The 13,361-nt window shown below is 35.5% G+C and overlaps 1 long non-coding RNA gene across 3 annotated transcripts; it reads left to right on the top strand.

Moving 5' to 3' along the window:
* Positions 1-302: 302 nt before the first annotated feature.
* LOC112783715 (uncharacterized) lies at positions 303-4,883 on the top strand. 3 transcript variants are annotated; one of them, XR_003816484.2, is made up of 10 exons: positions 303-648; positions 767-977; positions 1,388-1,572; positions 1,680-1,816; positions 1,988-2,022; positions 2,310-2,433; positions 3,473-3,637; positions 3,906-3,965; positions 4,307-4,444; positions 4,543-4,883. It is a non-coding gene; the product is annotated as an uncharacterized lncRNA (long non-coding RNA). The 3 variants fall into 3 exon arrangements; XR_011878854.1 differs by having other exon boundaries at positions 332-648; positions 751-977; XR_011878855.1 differs by having other exon boundaries at positions 346-648; positions 767-901.
* The last annotated feature ends 8,478 nt before the right edge of the window (positions 4,884-13,361 follow it).

The raw sequence follows: 13,361 nt of genomic DNA, 5'->3' as shown, positions 1-13,361 counted from the left end.
GAAAGTGCATAAAACTAAATGAAAACAAAGGAAAAAGACTAGTAAAACTAGGCTAAGATGACTTGTCATCACAATTAGCCCCCTTTTTCTCACGTTAGAGTCCACGTTAGTATAACTAACGTGGCTCTTAACGTGGGCATGCCTTAGCCTCGAGAGCGTTAGTGACACTTACCTTTCACTACAAGATTTTTACTTGATTATGGGAGTTTTTTAGTGGAAGTTTTAAAAAACCTCCATAATATATTTTATTTATGGCAAAATATAAAACCCCATTGATTAAAGTTAGATTAAACTTTTTAAGCCCAATTTTCTAAACCAATATCCAATCCCTAACCTACTCTGAGTAAACCCAAACAAATTTAACTCCAACCAAAAACTTGTCCAAAAAAATTCAAAAAAGGAGAAGATTGAGAATGAACCCTAGATCTACTAGCCACCGCGGTATTCATCTCTTCGCCATTGTCACTCAGTCATCAAGCTCACCGTAGCATCTGAGATCAGAGGGAGAGTAACCGGCGATGCCTGCGACGCCATCCTTGCCGAGGTCCAAGAGCAGGTTTCCATCCTCAACTCCACTTTCTCATGGAAGGAGTCAGATCGAGCCGCCGCCAAGCGCCACTCACGCGCTCGCCGATCTTGCAAAAAACGGTAAATCCTTCGTTCCTCTTCCTCGATCTCCTAGCGCGTTGCTCCCTTCGTTTCGATTTTTGGCAAATTCGGTCGTGCATGTCTCTAGTGTAAATCCTTCAGTGGTTGTGTCTTGCAGAGGAAGTGGTGAACGTGATTCTTGAATGAGGAGCTATTCCGGCTTTGGTTCAGCAATCAGCACCTCCAAGCTTCTCTCGTGACGGAAGAAGACCTCGTTCAGAAGCTGTTGCTGTTTGAGCATGAGGTTGAGAAAGTGAGTGCTTTTGCACCTGGACTTCTTGCCGCTGTAGTTGCCGCGTTGAAAGCTTCTGAATCGAGCCACTATTTCAGTCTGTTTTCTTTTCTTCTTCAGTTTTCATTTGTTTTCGTGTGGAGTGATTCCTGTGGTTAAAGTTCTCTGACTCCAGTTAGTTACTAGATAAAAGTAAAGCATTTAATTTACTGAACTATTTTATCTATGTATCTTCCATTTTGGTTCCTTACTCTCCAAATCAGATTTGACAGAAGCTGGTAACTGGAGTTAAATTTTGGAGCTGAACACTTTCTTTTCTTTTTGTTTTTACATCTATATATTTTCAGAAATCAGGTTAGAATACATATTCAAGAAATGTTCACATCAGAACAAAGTTAAATATTCACAATTTTTACAGTGATAATTATAATATTTAAGTATTTTTTTAATAATTTGAATGGTATGAACATTACAACTAAGCTGTACTTGTTTATGCTTTCTTTGTAGGTTCAACATGAAAACATGTCCATAGATATTATAGAAGTGTTCTGCAGGTGGAAAAGAATCTAAAGGGTTCCAGAGAGAAGCAACAATTCTCCATAGTCTTCAATAACTTCTATATGTGTGGTGGAAACTGCAGGTGGAGTTGCGAGTCCTGGTGCTTCTGGATCACTTTAATGTGACTTATATAGGTGAATTTGATGCTCCAGAATTTTGGTACCTTAGTTACAATTTCAATTTCAAATGAATATATGTCTCAATTTATATGTTAATGCAAAAGGCTTGCACATTTTTCTAGGTCCGCTATTTGCACATTTCTGGAACAGTTTCTGCTTATGAGAGCTTGACCCTTCGAGGTTATGATGTTGTTGCTGTTGTTTTGGGAGATCACAGCCTTCTAAAAGAGGGTCGAATAATGTCTTATATGCGGAACAAGTAAGCTTGATCATACTAGTTGCTATATTTGCTTTCTGCTTGTGGCATTACATAAAGAAATAATCTTCATACTCTTGAAGGATAAGCTATGTTCCTTATTTTTGTCTCGATTTTTCTTCTGTTTTTCAGTATGATCTCTACTTATATACTGTTGTTCACTTTTTCATGCAGGCTTCCTATTCTAGTGCTACCCTCTGTTCCAAAAGGTTTGTTTTGAATGGAATATTTGGTTTCATTCTCAAAACTTTTTTGATTAATTGCCATTTGTCTTTTATTTTGTTATTACTATATTTATCTATTTAGTTATTTTTAATAATGCTTCTTAAATCTATGAATTTTTATTTTGCAATACTACGGAGAATATCTTAGGAGACCAAACTATCTTGAACTTGCTGCACTTAGTGTTTATGTGTAGTCTACTGAATATAACTCTCTTTTATGTGTAGTCTCCATTGCTTTTACCAATCTTTTTGCTTTTGGTGTATTGTTGTAGTTTTCTTTCTAGGCCTTATTGGAGGTGTTACTTTCCAATTACTCAAGCAATAATCTATGTTGTTGATTCAAGTGATACCGATAGGCTTGTGATAGCTAAGGAAGAGTTCCATGCTATTCTGGAGGTACGTTGTTCCTCATTTGCATTTTGCATCAATGCTGATCATATTCATTTATAATGAGCAATGCTCTATTAATCAAAGCATCAATACCAATTACAGCCTGATGACCACATCCTTCTAATATCTTTGTTACATAATCTTTCTCCCGTCTTTTAAAGAAACAAGCAATATCTAGAAAAATATCCTTTTTCATAGAATCTAAACCATCATAGCTTATTTTCAATACATCAATAATGTCAGATGTGAAGACTTCTTTATCTTTTCAATAGAACTATGCCAAACCGCAATAGGCCTACCATTAAGATAGGAACCCAATACTTTAAGTGCCAATAGAAAACTACCACTATACTTGATCACTTCTTTGGACAAATCCAAAAATCCTTCTGCAGGTTCGGGTTGTTTAAATGCTTTCAGACAAAAGAGATTAAAGACTTCACTATCCACTAACCCTTCAACTTTCCAAGTTTCATGCGGTTCCTTTAGCACCTTTTAGTAAAGTTAAAACTTTGATGAGAAGCTATCTACTAGTTCCAATTGCTTGGAAGATAATTACAATATTGTATAGATACATAATAGTATATCCTATTTATGCCAGGTCGCCTAATGATACGATTAATTAATTTAAATTTTTAAACTATTAGCTTTGTGGTTGTTTAGAAGTTAGAACCTTATTATCTGATCCATGATACGAATGTTGCCAATTATATATTTTAAACTTAACTTCCACTCATATTGTATAATTGATTACATATATGTCAATAAGAAAACTTAATTAATCTTATCTCTCTCACATTTCACAATGAATATTAAGTATATTGCCAATCAGGTAAAAGAAAAAATTGTCTGCTAATATATACTTTAATTTAATTATAAATATATGAAGGTTTAATTTAGGTTGTATATAGTAAGCCTTATGCATTCAAGGTACATTAGGAGCACAAAATTTCATTGATTCTATGGAATTTGGAAGATATCGATTGAACTCTCATCGATTTGAAATTTGGGAACATTTTAAGGAAGTTAATTTTATCTCTGTTTGCAGGCTGACTCTGAAGTTCACATACACTGGAAAGGTGCTACTGAGATTGTCCTAGCCTGTTGTCCACGGTACATTGATGCAAATGACCAATTGATAGACATGGATGAGGAAAAGGTTTGAAGATACACAAAAGATAGTCTTGTTTTGTTAGCTATTGTTGGTCTGAAGGCAAGTATTTCCTCTGAATACATGTCTATCATTGTCATTGATGTTTATATAAAGTTTATTGTGTTTTGCACACTCATTTATAGCAGCCAATTTCACCTGTTTGCTTAATTACAATTGTCTATGTCAACCAATATCTTGTAAGTGGATTCTGTGCATTTGCATTTAACACAGAAATCATTAATAAACTCTAACTTATGATAGCATTTGACTCTAAGATACGCTTCTGCTGGTTAAATATCTTATTCTTAATCTCATATTTGACATGCAGGATCCTTGTCGACCTGGAGTCAAAGATTCAGTGGAGCTTTGCCAAAAATATGGGGTTAAGGTACTTATTTTCAATCATCCTCGATAAAATTGTTAAATTACCATGTCCATTGTAAAGGTTGGACCTATTTTTTTTCAATTTGAGAGATCTATTTTGTTCCTAAATTATCTTAATAAATGATGCATCATTTATGGATAGTATTTACATCTTAAAAAATAATTTATTTCTGGCATTACTATATGGGTATTTAGGTAGTTATTCAATATGCCAACCAATGAAAGGTTTGTATATAATTGAACTGCACCGTTTTGGATTGCTTTTGTATAGTGTTTTGCAAGCTAAAAATGAATTTGATATTTTGAGCATAACTCTTGTATCTTTCAAAATCTATGCGGTTGTAGGTTGTGAGACGGGGACGTTCTGTGTATGCAAATATTCAGAAATTTATCTAGTTTCAGCTTACAGTAAATGTAGCAGCTCTTGTTATAAATGTTGTTGCTGTTGTTTCCTCTGGTGATGTCCCACTGAATGCAGTGCAGGTCTGTTGTCTCCCTGTGTTTTGCTCTCTGGCTTTGCCCCTCAATTTATGTTTCAGCTGATATCCCTGTTGTCTGCATATTCATTGCTCTTTCTACAGATTTTGTGGGTGAATCTTATCATGGATACTTTGGGAGCACTAGCATTGGCAACTGAACCACCAACTGACCATCTTATGGATTGGGCCCGAAGGTCGGAACTTCAGTTTCTCTAATTGTGCCTTTTTTTTTCTTTGGATCATGACATTTTCTTGCTATGTTTTTCTGGTGTTACAGCACCTGAAGAATATTGAAATATTAGAATATTGAAATATTGAAGTTGTTTTTTTTTTATTTTTTAAAGAAAAATAGTAATAGTTATGTAGCAATACCATATGCAATTATATTTGGAACTATTGATATTGGAAATTTTTTTTATATATAGAGTTATGTTTTATATTGAGGAATTGTGTTATAAAAAATTTAGTTTTTAAATTTTAATATTAAAAAATAAATTTTTAATTTGAGAATATGTAAATGAGATGAGATTAATGATTGATTTGAAATTAAAAATAAATAAATAATTACAAGATTTGTGGAGGTTTTAAACCGTCACAAAAGTGATTTAAAATTGCCACAAAAGTCCAATATAAAACCTCCACTGAAAGCACACAAAACCCCCCACTGAATAGATTGTGGAGGTTTTTAAAAACTCCCACAAAAGACCTCGTGGCACCTCAAATTTTGGGGGTTTTAGAAACCTCCACAAACCATTTGGTGGGGGTTATAAACCTCCACAAATAAAAAAAAAATTGCCACAAATAAAGAAAAACCTTGTAGTGTTTGTCACTAACGCTCTGAACGCCCCTTCTCACGTTAATTGTCTTAACGTGGCCACTAACGTGGTGGTGATTGCCATCTCCAACGTTAGTGACAAAGGTGAGTATCACTAACATTGGCTCATCATTTCTTTCCTTCACGTTAGCTTCCATGTTAATGCAATTAACGTAGCAACTAACGTGGCTCATAGTGGCTTAGTCCAACGTTAGTGACAAAGGTGAGTGTCACTAACGTTGGCGATTCCTTGCTCCTCCCACGTTAGAGTTCACGTTAATGTAGTTAACATGACTCTTATCGTGGCCAATTGGGCTTAGTCCAACGTTAGTGACAAAGGTGAGTGTCACTAACATTGGCATTGTCTTCCCTTTCCACGTTAGAGTTCACGTTAACTGAGTTAACGTGACTCTTAACGTGGCTAATTGCCAATTTGGAGCGTTAGTGGTATTCACTTTTACCACTAACGCTGGACCTCCCTTTCTCTCCACGTTAACTACCACGTTAATGTAGTTAATGTGGCAATTAACATGGGCCATGATGGTTTCAAAGGCGTTATTGGCAATCACTTTTCTCATTAACGTTGCAAGTTTATTCCCATTCCACGTTAGTGGTCACGTTAATTAGATTAACGTGGCTGCTAATGTGGCTCTTCCTTGCTTCCTTTGTCCTGAAATCAAGCAAATAAAGTGCATCAAAGCTCTAATCCAAGCTATGAGACATGCATTATCCAATTTGTCATTCAATTCATGCATAATTCTCATAAAATCATATGAAATTCACAATATTTGCTTGAATCAAGATGTAAGTGATTATCTACCCAAAACTTGCTTATTAACTAAGAAAATGCATGAAACTACCCTAAAACAGTAAAGAAAAGGTCAGTGAAACTGGCCAAAATTCCCTGGCATTAGGATGCAGTTCTTTTCTTTTATATACATGTGAAAACGGCGGTTTTGAACCACCATAATCACCAGAACTGCCACCAAACCCAAAGTTAATTATGGCAGTAAGCAAAAATGCCATAATAACCGGGTATTACGGCGGTTCTTTAAAACCGCCGTAATATCAATGCCATTTTAAACTCTTTTTTTTTGTAGTGAGGCTACGCTTTTCAAATGTAGCCTAAAAAAAGTGTGGTTGAATGGGTATTTTTCTTGTAGTGACCCCATATCATCCTCTTCATCATCAAATATAAATTCACATATAATTAATCATGAACCAACATCATTCAATCTTAACTTAGAGTCTATTAGCCTAAGTGTCTTGAAACTTTACATATTACATAAAAAAAACTGAAACCATACCTTGGCCCACTATCCTTCACGCACAAAATCACTTTACCACAAGCGTTCAAGCCCTCACCGAACACCAAACAACACCAAGGACACTCTATATCATGAAAAACAACAAGAATCAAATCTAGGGTTTATGGCATTCAACTAAACACATGGGTTTAGTGATATCTTACCTTGTCCAACAAGTTTTGTGATAAAACCCACTACTCACCCAAGTTAGATGACACCTAAACAATAAGAACACAAAGAAACTTAATAACCCAACAAGCCATTTTTGAAAATGACATAGAGCAGAGAAACTAGAAAGAAAAGGGTGATTTTCTTACCACTTTGTTTAGATAGAAATGAAGAGCTCGACAAGAGCTTTGCGTGGCTGCAAACGGCTCATCAATCAGAGCTCCGTAGCTCAAGATATGGCGAAAAGAAGGAGGAAATGAATAGTGCTCTTCTTCCTCCTCTCTTCTCTCAAAACTAGCGCCCCTCTCTCCCTCTTTGTGCTTAAAATGAGCTTTCTTGGCTCATTTAAGGGTTTATGTATGTTGGGCTTAGGCCCAACTTGGGTCCAGTCCAACCACGCAGCATTTTTGGTTCGTTTGGTCCGACTTTGGGTCAAAACCTTTAAGATTAGCTCCCGGTTTTTGATAATAAATTTTCTTTGTCCTTTCAAAACAATAAATTCAATTTTCAAAAATCTTATTTTCCAAAATACGCGCGTACCGGACAGACTAGAGCCGGTACTGCCGGCTTAAGTGTCGGTATGCATTTTTACAAAAAATTTTGGCAAAAGATACATTTTTCCATTCAGAAAAATTTATTGAATTCAAATTTTACCTTTTTATTTTAAAAATATCATTTCTATATTTTGAACCTATTTCGGAAAATTAAATTATTATTTTATTAAAGCGGTTATTCCAGTTATTACAAGAAGAGGAAGAAAATTCAAGAACCAACATGTCAAGCTAATGACATTAAAAGAGCACTTGTTGGGAGGCAACCCAACTTTTGGTAACAATTTCTTGCTTTACTTAGTTTTACTTTCAAATAATTTGGCATTAAAATGCATAGAATAAGCTTGGTGTTGTCATACAACAATTTGATTTTCAATCTTCACTAGGTACTTGCATCATTTTAAAATGAAAGTATCACACCAAGTTTGGTGTGACCACTTACCTTTCATGCAATGTACCATGCACAACCCACTTATTAATGCAATCACAATGTTTCTTTTCTTTGTGCCTTGATTATTATCTTTAGTTTTACTTGCCTAAACACATGCACTACTTACATCATTGTTTTAAGATATTCATGATTAATTCACAATTCCATCACCACTTTTCTCACTTGTTGCTTAAGGACAAGCAATCATTCTAAGTTTGGTATTGGAGGGAGAGAATATAAGGAAAATAACAACAATAAAGATGAACTACAAGGTGGTTAAGTTCCTTTTCCTCTTATTTATTTTCTATACTTTCAATCTCATGATTGTCTTCTATTTTTTTATATGCACGTGTGTTCTTCTTTTTGAAAAAGTATAGTTTGATTTTGAATTGTAACATGTTGCTTTTACATCATAATTACCATCTTAAAATTTGTGAGTTAAAATAATTAAGCATCATGATCATAAATAAACAAGGTAATTAAAGAAGAATCTAGCATGAGCATATAAGTATTGGGAGGCTGGTATGACTATTTTCGCTCAACTGCATTTGAATTTGTTTAATTGAAGTTTTCATCTAGGACATTTTATGAAATTTTTGAAATTTTGAAAACCTTGAAGAAGCAAATCAATTAAGTCAACTAAAGAAAAATGGAAAAAGGAGAAAGTTTAAGGCTCTGAGTACCGATGACAATTCATTCATCAAGTACTTGTGGTGTTTATGTATCAAGCAAAAAGATTGAAAACAAAACACTTAGAATCAAGGCTAGGCTCAAGTGCAAAGCACTCCCTCAAAACTCAAGGCTCTAAGCATCAATGATTAGAAAGAAAGTAAAGAAAAGGAACAATTGAGCTTAAAGAGTCCTCTAATTAAATGCTTGTGGTGCTTATGTATCAAGTGGAAATATTTGAAAATAAAGCATTTAGAGTTGAAGCTTTTAACTAATGGTGCAAAGCACCCAAGAAGCTAAGCTAAGAAAAAGATGAAAAGCTTGATTCAAGGAAGGAATATAAAGAGAATATTTCATAAAGTGAGTTAGATAGAAACATCAATCATTTAAATTTCTTTTGTGATTGTTGCATACATAGTAAACTAGCCAACCATGAACATTAAATTGCTACTCTTCTCACCTTGGATTGTCAAATTGTATTGCATGATTCTTTATTTACTTGAGGACCAGCAAAGTTTAAGTTTAGTGTTGTGATGCATGTGCATTATGTTGTGTTTTTCTATACTTGTTCATATAAAAAATCAATTCATAATGCTTAATTATGGAAGTGTTTTGGTGATTTAATTAAAATTACTTGAGTTAATGAATTTTATAGAAAATGATAGAAAAAGAAGTAACAAAAGTACTAATAGAGGAAGTACACTCCTAAGGTGGAAAAAGAGTTGGAAACAAACTCAAAGAGAAGCAAAGACGATTGGTAACCCTGACCTCTTTATACTCTAACAAGAATAACTAGAGCTACAAAATCCAAATGCGATGATTCTAGTGCCATTGGAAAGTAGACTTTCAGAGCTTTTCAACCATGTTTAACACTCTATAGTGAACACTAGATTTGAGGGTACAAATCGCTATTCTTTTAGCGACACAAAATCGGCGTAAAACAATTTCTTGCAAACACGCCAGACTGACCTCTTCACATTCGAAAGGTCATAACTTGAGTTAGAGAGGTCCAAATGACGCTCTTTTAGCGACTTAGAAAGCTGACTTCCAGAGCTTTCCAATTATATATAATAGTTTATAGTGGACGTGAAGTTTAGGGCCGCGAACGACCCCATCTTTCAACATTGCAAGATTGCCAAAGCCCAAAGTGTCACCATGACACTCCACATTGGGCCACTTCCAATACCCCAATTTCTTCATTTATTCTTCAATATTTCAAGCCTCTAAAAAGAGAATTAAAATTTCACATTCTCAAGTCAAGCCACAATTAACAATAAATCAAGGCCACAAGAAACATCTAGAAGTAGTTAGAAAATTTGCATTTGATTGTAATTTCATTTGAATTTGTAATTTAGGTAGCTTATAAATAGGACCTTAGATTCATCATTTTAGACACACTATGAGGGGGTGGAGGTGACTCCACACCCCACTGTCATCCTCTTCCTCTCTTTTATTTTCTTTCATACACATTTTTGTAATTTTTTTTAGTTATGAGTTTCTAAGTTCTCTTTATTGGGAAAGAGAGCACTATTATTTTTCAATGGATTAATTTGATTTCTTTTCTATCTTCAATTTATCTTTCAATTGCTTCTTTAGAAAGATCTTTGTTCTTAATTCAAGAATTCAATTGTCTTGGGAAATAAATTGAGTTCACTTGGATTCTATGTGAGCCTTGGAAAATGAATCATAGAATCATGCTTGAAGATCTTTCTCACAGTTGAGTAAATTTGGGTTTATATTTGATATTGTGACATATAATCATCCCAAACCTTGGGTTTATGCGATTGTGTGGCTCTAAATTAGAGACCAATCTTCATCTCTTCTCATGAGCAATTAGATCAAAGAATTGGTAATTAATCATGTTAAGAGAGATTGAATTACCAAAGAATTAGAATTCAATCACTTATGATTTGCCAAGAGATCAATGATTTTATGATTGAAGAGGAGATGAAAACTATTGATCCTAAGAATGCAATATCTCTTGATATCAACGTTAATTTCATTCTTAATTCTTGTTATTTACTTCTTGTCTTTAATTCTTGTCATTTATTTGTTCGCTTTAAATTCTTGTCATTTACTTATGCACATTTATGGCTTTATTTACTTTTGTACATTTATGTCTTCCAAGTGTTTGTAAAAATGCTTCACTTAGTTTTACTTTCTAGTCATTTACATTCTTGCAATTTAATTTTCAGCACTTTACATTCTTGTCATTTACTTTCTTATTCTTTATTGCTTTCATTTAATTTCAAGTCATTTACATTCCTTATTTACTTATCACTCAAAATTGAACCGTCTAACTAGAATAATCAATCAACTATTGCTTGCTTAATCCATTAATCCTCGTGGGATCGACCTCACTCATAGTAAGTTTTATTACTTGATACGACCCGGTGCACTTGCCCGTAGTTATACGAAATAATTGTTGTTCATCATATCACATGGGATATTTACCACCACCACAAAATAATTCAAGTTACTATACTAATTGTGGTTGGGGATATCAAGATCAAGGAATGATGGGGTTTGAGCAATCAAACCAAATGGGATACTTTCCAATGTCTCAAAATGGTTCATACTCCTATGAATGGAACAACTATCCAAATTATGATTGGGAAGGTCAAAACCAAAGGGAATTTAATGTTCTCTATCCCATTCATCAAGAGCTATCATCTCTAGATGCATTTATGCAAAATTGTCCAACCTCATCTCCAAATTTTTCATATCAAAAATTTTCACCACTTGAGTATGCCTCAACACAAAATTCATTCCAAAACCCACAACCCACACAAACTTCTCTAGACCAAAGATTCTCAAAACTTGAATCCATGCTTGAAAGTTTTAGAGAAGAGGTGAAAAAATCTTTGGGCAGAACAAGAAATCTCTTTCAAGAACATTGAAATGCTTTAGACCAAATGCTGGGTACAAGGGAGGAATTGGAAAAGCAAGAAAAAGAGGTCCCTATACCAAGTGAAATCCCAATAAAGAAGGAGGTTGTAAGGGAGAAAAATAACCAAGGGAGTCCATACTCCAATGAAGTAGAGAGTTGTAAGGTGGATAATTCAATTGAACTATCAATCCAAGAGGTTCTTGATGAAGAGAACACTCCAACCATCACACAACACCTAAGTCTTGAAATCAAGGAAGTGAAAGCAATCAAGAAAAGCACTCAAAGAAGGATTGTGACCAAGAAATAAAAGATAACATCCATGAAAAAGAGAAGGTCAATAAAAAGCAATACAAATCCCACCCCAACAAGCAAGAGGAATCAAGCTAATAACAACAAAAGAAGGCATGTTAGGAGGCAATCAAATCTAGGGGCATCAATTTTCTCTTCTTCTCCCTTGAAGTCATTTATCTTAACCAATTGGAAGAAGAGGAAGAAAATTTAAGAACCAATATGTCAAGCTAATGATATTAAAAGAGCACTTGTTGGGAGGCAACCCAACCTTTGGTAACAATTTCTTGTTTTACTTAGTTTTACTTTCAAATAATTTGGCATGAGATTGCATAGAACAAGTTTGGTGTTGTCATACAACAATTTGATTTTTAACCTTTACTAGGTACTTGCATCATTTTAAAATAAAAGTATCACACTAAGTTTGGTGTGGCCACTTACCTTTCATGGAATATACCATGCACAATCCACTTATTAATGCAATCACATTGTCTCTTTTCTTTGTGCCTTGACTATTATCATTAATTTTGCTTGCCTATGTAAGACCCAGAACTTTTGAAAAGTCTTATTATTATCAAGTCTCAAATCATATAGTTATTTATAGCCTTAATTTCGGAAATCATTTTATTGAGGATAATTAAGCCAAGTTTTGATTTATTGAATTTGAGATACGTTATGATTATTATCCAATTTTACAATTATTGGATTATTTTCCTGTATTCAAATTATAAAGTTGACAGTTGTGAAATAATAAGAATTTTATATGATTTGGGCTAGATAAGAAATATTTTAAATATTAGTACTGCTATTTTGAAATATGAAAAAATTAAGTATATTACTTTTAATTATTTGGTTGGGACATTTTATTGAAAACGATTTTGTAAAATTGATGAGCAAATAGTATTTTTATACACTATTATTGTTGAATTAGAATTTATTTCTAATTACTACATTATACCTATTTTTAAGTGAAATTACTAAAATGTCCCTAACCCTAATTTTTGAAAAGGAAAATCCTAACCCTGAAAACCCTAACCAGAACCCGTTTCCCCCTCTGAACCCAGTAGCCGTACCCCACTTATTTCCCTTCACCCTCTCATTCACAGAAACATGGAAAGAAAGAACGGGAAAAATCAGAAATGGAGACTGGTCCAGAAGAAGAGAAGGAGAGGGGGAAAGGATCGGCGCCGCCGGCTGGGTACTGCCGCCGTGACCGCCAGACTGCCGCACGCGAGGAGCGCCGCCGACGAAGCCGCCCCGTTCATCGCTGCCCAGTCGCGGTTCTGCCACCATCACCCCATTCCGTCGCCTGAGGAGTGTCACGAAGGCGAGAGAAAGCTCGTGCGCGCAGGGGAGAGGAAGGAAGCGCTGGTTGGCCACCGCACCTCGTCCTCGATCGCCATTGAACCGCGCCAGACCCAGAACTGCGAACGTGAGGGGTGCGATGCAGGAGCCCGACGCGAGGAAGAGGGAGTGTGCGTGCACGCGCAGGAGAAGGGCAACGCTGCTGTCACCGCCGTTGCTGAGCTGCGTCGCCGTCAACCTTACCGCAGTGTCAGTCGCCGTCCTCTATGGCAGAGCCAGAGAGAGAGAGAGTTCGGGAGCAGAGCAGACGAGAGAGATATGAAGGTGTGCTGGGAGTTCAGCCACCGCGCCCGGCCGCCGTTCGCGTTGCCGGCGCCGCCTCCGTCGGAACTGCCGCCGTCAGAAAAGAATTCTGGCCGTCAGGAGTGGTTCTGCGACTTCCGAGACCACCGCCGGAGCTTCTGGCTACTTCTGTCGTCGCCGGAAAAAGGTGCCGGTA

The sequence above is a fragment of the Arachis hypogaea genome, chromosome 20 (genome assembly GCF_003086295.3).
Source record: "Arachis hypogaea cultivar Tifrunner chromosome 20, arahy.Tifrunner.gnm2.J5K5, whole genome shotgun sequence".
NCBI lineage: Eukaryota > Viridiplantae > Streptophyta > Magnoliopsida > Fabales > Fabaceae > Arachis > Arachis hypogaea.
The sequence above is the reverse complement of the archived record's forward strand: the minus strand, read 5'-3'. Positions and strand labels throughout refer to the sequence as shown.